Source organism: Bombina bombina, chromosome 2 (genome assembly GCF_027579735.1).
Source record: "Bombina bombina isolate aBomBom1 chromosome 2, aBomBom1.pri, whole genome shotgun sequence".
Lineage (NCBI taxonomy): Eukaryota > Metazoa > Chordata > Amphibia > Anura > Bombinatoridae > Bombina > Bombina bombina.
Window position 1 is genome coordinate 969,981,475 of NC_069500.1, and position 9,477 is coordinate 969,990,951.

Genomic DNA, 9,477 nt, shown 5'->3' on the forward strand with positions numbered 1-9,477 from the left:
GAAAATTAATAAAATACCTATGATAATATTTTTTTTTTAACTCTACACCACTACAAAAGTAAAATACACAACAAGATAGTGCACTTTTAATTATAATCTGGAGCATTTCTTATAGTAAATTGACAGATTAGTTCATGTTCTTACAGTTACTCTGTCAATAACTTTAATAAAAATTACAAGGATTGCTTTGCAAAACAAATGTGGGTAAATGTTATCCAAAGAAGAGTAGGGCACTTATGGAATAAAGAAAATGTGTAACTTACCTAGAATCTCATCTGTGCTCCACAACAAACCTCATGGTATTGCCATCAAATGAGGGTGGTGCCACAATACGTGGTCCTGGCTGGGACATAATGCTGATTACCTGCTTGCCATCAGGGCAGGTTATAGGACCCTCTGGGGACATTTGTGGCTTGTCCAGGTGTCGAAGTTGTTGTTGAAGACCCTGTGGCCAGGTAATATGGACCATCTGCAATGTTTACTTCTGGGTGAGACTCAATACCTGACATCTCAAAGCTGTGATCGCTGCTGGAGTGGGAAAGTTGTCTCTGCAAAGTGTTAGCTGGTAGCATGGTGGGGGTGCCCGTTGACATAAAGCCGGGGTAAAACATGTAGGCTGCACCATATGCCCCTGGGCTGAGAGCAAGTTGTGGGCATATGGATGGGAACTGGGGGTAACAGGGGGAGGTGGAACGGGTACTTCCACGTATTGTCCTGTTTCAGGATCAAAAAGTCTTCTTTTTACTGGTTGAACTGGAGTATCCACGAGATAATACTGTCCTGTTGCTAGATCCACTAGCATTTTGCGTTGGGTCTGCTGGGGATATATCTCTGTAGGGGTGTAGAAGATATGGGTGAGGAGTAAAAGATGGGAGCGCTGGGTAGATTGACTGGCATAGGAGGTTGCGGATGGTGGTAGATAGTGGCAGGGGGAACAGAGTCAGGGGACTGTAAGTCGGATCCTGCAGACGATGCCCTGTTAGGCTGAACTCCTTCCCTTAGTTTGCTTCGCCAGTCAGTGGGGGCTCTGAGGGGACTCTTGGGGCTGGGTGCTTGGGATTTGGCGCTGAAGGGCGGCAAGCTGCAGAACGCAGCCGGTTCGCGGATGTTGGTAGTGGGTTCGCGGGAGATCGCAGCAGTTTCACGGGCGCTGCCAGTCACCGGTGGCTTTGCTGCTGTCCCCTCACTTGTCATTCTAACTGGAAGAGCGAGGTAGTTCTCAAAATCAGCGCTGGCCTTCCGGCCTTGAGGTGTGGTTATTGTATCCGCTTTCTTGTCCTCTTGTGCGGACTGGTGGCGAATATTCAGAGAGTTGGGAGGCTGAGGTCTTTTGTTTAAGTTATTAATCGAGGACTCTACACTTTGCTGCTTGTTTTTCACCGGCGCAGCACTCACTGTGAACACGCTTCGATTACCAATTGCTGTGTTCTTCTCAGCCTTCTCCTGACTCTTCTGTTCTCCGAATCTTGGCACCTGGAATATCTTCGCTGGAGTCTTGTTCTCTGTCACCGTTGGCTTAGTCTGGCTCTTATCTGCGTTCGGATAAGAATTCCTGCGTACCAGCGGTTCTGGAGCCCTGGTGAAGGGAGGTTGGAGCACTTTCCTGGGCTCCACAGCTTCTACAGGTCCAGACTTCGCCCTGTATTCCTCGGTGGTGGTATTAATTTTGTTCTCGTTTCCTGTCTTTTCATAGTTAATAAGGGACAATACGTGACTTCCCATTAGGGGTTCTGGGTTACTCTTTCGCCTCCACTCTTTTTTATCAATTACGTACAGCTGCTCCATTGTCTTTACAGCAGCGGTGAGTTTCTCAAGGGCACCTTGAGACTGAGGTGACTTTGGCTCAGGTGTATGTTTTACCTCTGGCTCCTTGGGTTTTTCTTGTTTCCACTTGGAAGCCTTGGAAACGATCTTCACAACAGGCATCCTGGGGCCTGTTTTATTAGGGGCTATTGTTGCAACTGGGAGCCTTCCTGATGCCCGGTGCACTAGGACGGTGTCTGCGTTGTCGTCTACAGCAGTCATGCCCTCAGCCTGTCCACCTACCTCTTTGTTCTTCACGGCTTGACAAGTGATCACTATTGGTGACAAAGCTGAAGAGATCTTGGAAGCTACCGACAACTTTGATTTGGGATCTGTATTGCTTTGATCAGACAAAACGCTGCCTTTGTCACTGTTGTCAACTGGGTCTTGGTGATATGAGCTTTTTAAAAGCTTCCTCACGTCTCTAACTTGGTGAATGTTTCCTTGGGCTTTGGGTTTGGGGTCTCTCACATCTCTCACCAAGAATTGAGGCATTTTCTCTAGTACCTCAGACCTGGAGGGGACTTGGTTCCTAAGCTCTTCTGCTGCCTTGGAAAGACTGGCGGCACCAGAGGCTAGGCTTGGTGTTAACAGCTTAGCTATATTGAAAGGACTATCTTTGCTCTCTGACACCAGTCCCAATTTTAGCTTGATCTCCTGGGGCTTGGGGGTAATCCTAGGTGTGATCCTGCTAGCAGTGGCCTCCAGGACGTGTAGCTTTTCTATCTTAATATCATTTTCATTTCTGCTAAAACAACTCTGATGTGCGTAAGTAGACACAGAATATTTAGTAGCTTGTTTCACTGCTTGCTTTTCCTTAGGGATGTGTTGTATCCCAGGCACAAATAAACGTGACATTTTGGTAGATGTATTATTGGATATCTCTCCAAATTCTGCTCTCCAGTCTCTTTCCAGTGGTATTTTTATTTTTCTAGCCTTGGCCACTTTTTCTTCTATTTTCTTTTCCATTTTTTCAATTTCTCTTTCTTTCCAAGACCTAAAGGCACTATTTTGACTACGCAGGAATATACCTTTCATAGCTTCAGATGCACTTTTTTTAGTGTCAGAAACACTTTCTTCCCGGTGAGACTCAAAATGGCAGATCTGTTTATTTACACTTCCTTCAACTGGAGCGAAGTCTTTAGGTGTTGAAGCTTTGACATCAAAAAACTCTCCTAGATCCTCACTACTGACTAAGGTCAAATCTGATCCAGCCTCAGAAAACTTGGAATTCTGCCTCTGAATCCCCTTCTCCTTGGAAGTTTCTGCTTCTTTAGATGCTGCAGAGTTAGATCGAGCTTTTTGGGATGTATCGGTGAGCTCCCCTCTTTCCATCTTGAATTCCTGTTCTAGTTGCATTTTTTTGGAGATTACATTCTTAAGAAGACTAGAGGCAATTTTTGACTTCTGTGCACCTTCCATGGCTTCTGCAGCAGTGGAGGTCGCTTTGCTAACCTCGTGCGCACCCATCCCTGTTGGCAGTGGCTCTGTAACCTCATCCTTGCAAACTGAGCTTGGGCATGTTCAGAAGCCTTACTGGCTTGTAAGTTCTCAGCACTGGTCGTTTTTATGTTGCTGCTGAAGTTCAGGGTCTCTGTCAAAGTAACTACCCTAGATCCAGACTTGATGCGACTGGCAGTGCAAATGGGTTTCCCTCCGGAGGTATCCTTAGTTGCCACCTCACTGACAACCAATTCGAAAGCTTTGGTTTGCGACTTGTTGGCTTGTAAATATACCTTGTCCTTGGGAACATCTTTTATAGCTTTCTGCAAACCAAACGTGGCAGTGGCAGCTGCTTTTGCCGACTTGTGATGGGACAGCAGGCTGTGCTCTGTTTTCTGAGACAAGAGGGTGCTTCCTTTCCAGTCAAGGTAAGTGGACCAACTGTTGATCCCTATGTTCTGGTCTGAGAGTGAAGTGGTGGACTCGCTGGAGCTGAAGTTGATAGCTTCAAAGTAAGGGTAAGCCAGGCTGCGAAATGCCCTAGAAGTCAAGTTGCGAACCTCCTTATCTGCATCGTCTAGTTCGCTGACAGCACTAGAAGCGCCACTGGATATGCCAGCATGGACCCCACTTCGAGCATGCAGTCTAGCAGGTATTGCCACCAGCCTGTGCCCTTCCAATCCGGCAGCCTGGGGGTAAAACTGGTGCTGCTTGCTCTCGTTAGCTCTGGATACACAGTAGCTCATGTCTGTATCATTCTTGGCATCCACATGGGCGGTGTTTTGCTTTGCCCCTGCGTTGCTAGGCTCATTTATAGCCTTGGATGCAGTTTTGATTGATAGGAGGATCTGGCCAGAGGGTATCCCGGTATCTTTGGACTGAGCCCCTTCCGAGCTGGCTTCTTTATCCCTAGTGTTTCTGTTGCAGAAGCTCGGGGAGGTATCGCTTTCTGAATAAGTGCTGACCAACTCGGTGCTGTCAGTAGGGTTGGGGTCGCTCGTGGTGCTCAAGTAGTAGCTGCTGTCCACATCGGTGGGGCTGCCCCTTTGGCTGTCAAACGAAGCATACTCTAGAAATGGGCAGGGGGCGCTGTCTGCGGGGGCCCCCCAGGTGGAGGGGGCCAAGCTAAACGCAGGGTAATCGGGCTCCTGGTCTGCCTCACAGAGCTGGATCTCGTGGGTGGTGATGTAGTGCGCCTCGTCGTTGGCACAGACCGGAGAGTGGTCGGTAGACCGGGGGTCGCTGTCATTATCAGCTTGTGAGGAAGTGCAGGACTCTGTGTCCTCTGATCTCTCCCCTCCTGTACTTGGGAGCTGGCCAAGCGGGCTGGATATGTCTTCTCCAAGGGGCTCTGCTTCGTGCTTCTTCCCTGCTGAAGTCACTGAGGCTCCAGTGGTCTTCCCCATAGCCACCCTCCCAGCCAAAGTGACAGTGACTCTAGGGGGGCTGCCTCCGGGCTTTCTCGGTATTTCCACATATGTGGTCTCTTGTTCTCCCCCTTTGTGAAGTGTTTTGCTCGGAGTGTCCCTATGTACCAAGGCTGCCTGCTGCATGTCTGCTTCTGCTTGTGTCTGCCAGGCGCCCAGCTGTCAGTCTGAGTGGCACCGGCAGAGCACAGGAGCAGCCCCGGCCCTCTACCCCCCACAAATGAGGGCTATGCACATGGCAAATTCTTCTTTTCCTGAATGGGATTCACACGTCACTCTGAGAGCGTTTTACGTGACATTGACTGGGAGAGTGGCTCTGGGGATGGATAGGGGGCTGACACGGAATTTATTTCATTCCTTTGTACTGTATAGTATTGTCCCACCGAAAGACTGGGTACAGATAACATTAACCTCTTGAGAGGCAAACATGGCTGCAGCGCATTGCGCACTGGCATTCAAATGACTGGTGCATTTGCAGATACTTTGGAAGTCAAGGAGTTAAACCAGCCAACATCCCATTGCATTTCTGTCTCCTACTATGAATTCTCATATTTTTACACTTCGCTAAACATTTGCTACACTGTAATCTATTCTGTTAAAAAAATGAAGAGTAAATACAACTGGCAGGCGAACAATGTAAAATAATCTTATTGTACAAGTGACAGAATATTTTTGTTATTAAACTAATAGACATTAGTTAGTGAACTATTAAACAATCTGCTCAGAACTGTCCCATGTATGTAATGTTAGTAGGTGAGAACAGACAGAGGGAGAGAGACAGACAGATAGATGGAAGGTTAAGGTGAATAAAGTTAAGTAGAATTATTAAAGAAAAAAAAATATTGTACACTTTGCAAAGAAAGTTTTTGAGTTTTTTTCACACTATGCCATAAAAATAGCAAGAGATTTGGACAAAAATAAAAACAAAATTGCAACTAGTAGAAAATATAACAAAGAGATAACTCTTACTACAGTGATCACATGACATTTATTAAGACATAAAACACCCTATTTGCTTCTTGGAAAGTTGAGATTTCCTGTCAATAATGTAAATAATTCAGGGGCCACAGCCTTTTATGTGCACTGTGCAGATTTAATACTATGAACATAAAGTTACACACTAAATTTCTGACTTAGGTTTGATAATTGATGATGAACAAATATTTATTCTTAATAATCATATTAAGACAAATAAAGAATGAGAATCTGGATCAGACCCAAATAAGTTGCAAAGTTTTTAAAACTGTGTGTTAAATCACCAGCTTCTGTAGTATTTTAAAGCTGGGCTAAAATCAGCCAATTGGATGTTGCATCATCTGAGAGACCAGTGAATACAGCAGATTTACATTATCAACAAATGCAAGATAACAAGACAATGCAATAGCACTTAGTCTGAGCTTCAAATAAATAGTAGATTTTTTTTCTGACAAATTTCAGTTATGTTTGTTTCCACTCCCCCTGTACCATGTGACAGCCATCAGTCAATCACAAAGGCATATACATATATTCTGTGAATTTTTGCACATGCTCAGTAAGAGCTGGTAACTCAAAAATTGTAAAAAATAAAAAGACTGTACATTTTGTTGATGGACGTAAATTGGAAAGTTGTTTAAAATTGCATGCTCTATCTGACACATTAAAGTTTAATTTTGACTTGAGTGTCCCTTTAAGCTTTTTCTTCTAATCATGTGCCCAGTTTTAAATTGCAGACAAAAAAAAAAAAAAAAAAAATTGAGGTTAGTTTTGTAGAGTAACATTAGACAGGAACAAGGAACAAGGTATCAGCTTGAGAGTCAGCAGACACAGGAACAAAGTATCAGCTTGAGATTTAGCAGGCACAGGAGCAAGGCAAGTATCAGCTTGAGATTTAGTAGGCACAGTAATAAGGTAAGTATCAGTTTGAGATTTAGTAGGCACAGTAATAAGGTATCAGCTTGAGATTTAGTAGGCACAGTAATAAGGTATCAGCTTGAGATTTAGTAGGCACAGTAATAAGGTAAGTATCAGCTTGAGATTTAGTAGGCACAGTGATAAGGTAAGTATCAGCTTGAGATTTAGCAGACACAGGAACAAGGTAAGTATCAAGTTGAGTCAGTAGACACAGGCACAAGGTAAATATCAGCTTGAGAGTCAGCAGACACAGGCACAAGGTAAATATCAGCTTGAGAGTTAGCAGGCACAGGAACAAGGTAAATAGCTTGAGAGTCAGCAGACACAGGAACAAGATAAGTATCAGCTTGAGAGTCAGCAGACACAGGAACAAGATAAGTATCAGCTTGAGAGTCAGCAGACACAGGAACAAGATAAGTATCAGCTTGAGAGTCAGCAGACACAGGAACAAGATAAGTATCAGCTTGAGAGTCAGCAGACACAGGAACAAGATAAGTATCAGCTTGAGAGTCAGCAGACACAGGAACAAGGTAAGTATCAGCTTGAGAGTCAGCAGACACAGGAACAAGGTAAGTATCAGCTTGAGATTTAGCAGACACAGGAACAAGGTACGTATCAGCTTGAGATTTAGCAGACACAGGGACAAGGTAAGTATCGGCTTGAGAGTCAGCAGACACAAGAACAAGGTAAGTATCAGCTTGAGAGTCAGCAGACACAGGAACAAGGTAAGTATCGGCTTGAGAGTCAGCAGACACAGGAACAAGGTAAGTATCAGCTTGAGATTTCAGCTGGTTCAGATCAGTTCAGATTAGTTACCATTATTTTCAATGGGAACAGCAAATATATACAACTAATTTTAACAAAAACTTTACATTATAGAAATTAAACAAATTAAAAGAACTTATATTTTGATGTTGACAGAACATATAACTCGCTGACTGAATTTGAGTCAATGACTAGCTCACAGAGGCACAGAAGTCACACAACTGCACATTCCAATGGCTCTAATCAAAGTGATTGAAAATGACTGATTGGACAAGCCTGTATGGTTAAGACCAACATTTAGTGTCTGACTTGCTGTTCATAACATCAAACATTTGTAATACTATGGCAGGACTGGACAGGGGACAATGGACACAAAAAATGTCCAGCCTGTACATTGTTACAAACAAAGGAGTGGATTAGACAAACAATATTGCTCCTTCCCTTTATTCCTCTCCCTTTCTGCACTTTTTTTGGTGCCAAATAGCATGAACAAATGAACGAATCGATTTAGTGATGTAATTATTAATTCTTTGTCCGTTTATTGACTGTTCATGTATTGGCTGAATACATATCTCTATTTGATACTGTCATTTTTTAAAATCTAAATTGAAAAAAGTTTTTCAAATCAAGAGCAGTCCACAGATACATCTCTTGAAAGGCTTAATAGGATCCATGTTCTGTTCCTGATCCCTTTGTTTAAAAAAATTAGGGACAGATGACCAATGACTGTGTAGAATGGTGTGGCCTCAGGAGAGAATGGAACAAGCACACTTTTCAGAAGTATCTCACAGCAAATGCAGGCAATATACAAATAATTTATGTATTTTTAATGTTGGTTTACTTTCCATTTTACAGAGAGATCAAATGTAATGTTCAATGTACAATTAAAATTATTTAATTTCAAAACTAAGAGACGTTTTTTACTTTTTTTTAAAAGAATTTTGGTGGACTTAGTTTTAAAGTAATAAAGAAAAAACAGTCGCCTAGATTACGAGTATTGAGCGCAATAGGTAAATTAATGAATGCAACAAAAGTGGCGTTATTTAATCCCCTATAGAGCTGCCATTACAAGTTTTAAAAAACCAGGCTTGTGCAGGCGATATGGTTGCATTGAACTGCATACCGCACCAAAAACAAGCAATGTTTTGACGTGCTCGTGCTCGCTTTCCCCATAGACATCAAAGGAGAGAGCGGGTCAGAAAAAGATCTAACACCTGCGATCGCAGAAAGAAAAGCTCTGTAACGCAGCCTCATTGATATCTATGGGGAAAAGAAAATACGGTTTAAAACTTAACACCCTAACATAAACCGCACGTCTAAACAGCCCTAATCTGCTGCCCCCGACGTCGCTGACACCTAAATATAAGTATTAACCCCTAATCTGCCACTCCCGATATCGCCACCACTATACTAAAGTTATTAACCCCTATTCCGCCGCACCCCAACATCGCCCACACTATAATAAATATATTAATCCCTATTCCGCCGCTCTCCGACATCGCTGCAACTAAATAAACCTATTAACCCCTAAACCTCTGGCCTCCCACATCACTACCACTAAATAAACCTATTAACCCCTAACCCTAACCCTAATGTAACCCTAACATAACGCTAACACCCCCTAACTTTAACATAATTAAAATAGAGGTAAATTAAACTTACAATTATCAACTAAATAAACCTATTAACCCCTAAATCGCCAGCCCCCACATTGCAACAACCTAAATTAAACTATATTGACCCTTAAACCTAACCCTAATGTAACCCTAACAACCCCTAACTTTAACATAATTAAAATATAGCTAAATTAAACTTACAATTATTAACTAAATAATACTTATTTAAAACTAAATACATACTTACCTGTGAAATAAAACCTAATCTAGCTACAATATAACGAATAGTTATATTGTAGCTAGCTTAGGTTTTATTTTTATTTCACAGGTAAGTTTGTATTTATTTTAACTAGGTAGACTAGTTAGTAAATAGTTATTAACTATTTAATAACTACCTAGTTAAAATAAATACAAAAATAAAAAACCTACCATTACAAAAATAAAAAACCTACCATTACAAAAATAAAAAAACTACCATTACAAAAATAAAAAACCTACCATTACAAAAATAAAAAAACCTACCATTCCAAAAA

The 9,477-nt window shown here is 42.4% G+C and overlaps 1 pseudogene; it reads right to left on the minus strand.

Moving 5' to 3' along the window:
• Window positions 1–271: 271 nt before the first annotated feature.
• Window positions 272–4,936, minus strand: LOC128649922 (uncharacterized protein C4orf54-like; annotated as a pseudogene).
• Window positions 4,937–9,477: the final 4,541 nt, after the last annotated feature.